The 516-nt window shown below is 48.6% G+C and overlaps 1 protein-coding gene across 2 annotated transcripts in view; it reads right to left on the reverse strand.

Moving 5' to 3' along the window:
• LOXHD1 (lipoxygenase homology domains 1) overlaps positions 1-516 on the reverse strand; it is a 165,671-nt gene that overhangs the window by 90,093 nt on the left and 75,062 nt on the right. The gene's annotated exons all lie outside the window — the stretch shown is intronic.

The raw sequence follows: 516 nt of genomic DNA on the forward strand, positions 1-516 counted from the left end.
GTGGGTGATATAGAAGGGTAGGGTGATAGAGAAGAATGGATGATAGAGAAAAGGGTGGGTGATAGAGGAGAGTGGGTGATAGAAGGGCAGGATGAGGAGAATGAAGGGTATAGGGAGGGCTAGACAAGGCTAGATGAGAGATGGGATGAGAGGCAGAACAAAGACTGGGGTGAGTGATGGGGTGAGGAGCAGCATGAGGAGTAGAGTGAGGTAGACTGAAGGGTAGGATTAAGGGCAGAGAGACAGAGGAGCATAAAGGAGAGGGCAGAGGGCAAAGTGCAAGAAAGGAAGCTGGTTGACCAGTGGGCAGGGTCATTTGATAAACGGTCTTAGAAATAATATAAAATATTTGTAATGGGGAGCTCTGGTGGCCTAGTGGCAAGGAGCTGCAACTACAATCCCAGAGGCGCACGGTTCGAATCCACCAGATGCTCTGCCTGGGAAGGAGGGACAATCTCCTCCTGTACCAGTCAGATCTGATTTGACGGTACACGCACACAAAAATAATAAAATAAA

Source organism: Elephantulus edwardii, unplaced genomic scaffold, assembly GCF_000299155.1.
Source record: "Elephantulus edwardii isolate Elephantulus edwardi_28Jun2011 unplaced genomic scaffold, EleEdw1.0 scaffold00103, whole genome shotgun sequence".
In the NCBI taxonomy this organism is placed as follows: domain Eukaryota; kingdom Metazoa; phylum Chordata; class Mammalia; order Macroscelidea; family Macroscelididae; genus Elephantulus; species Elephantulus edwardii.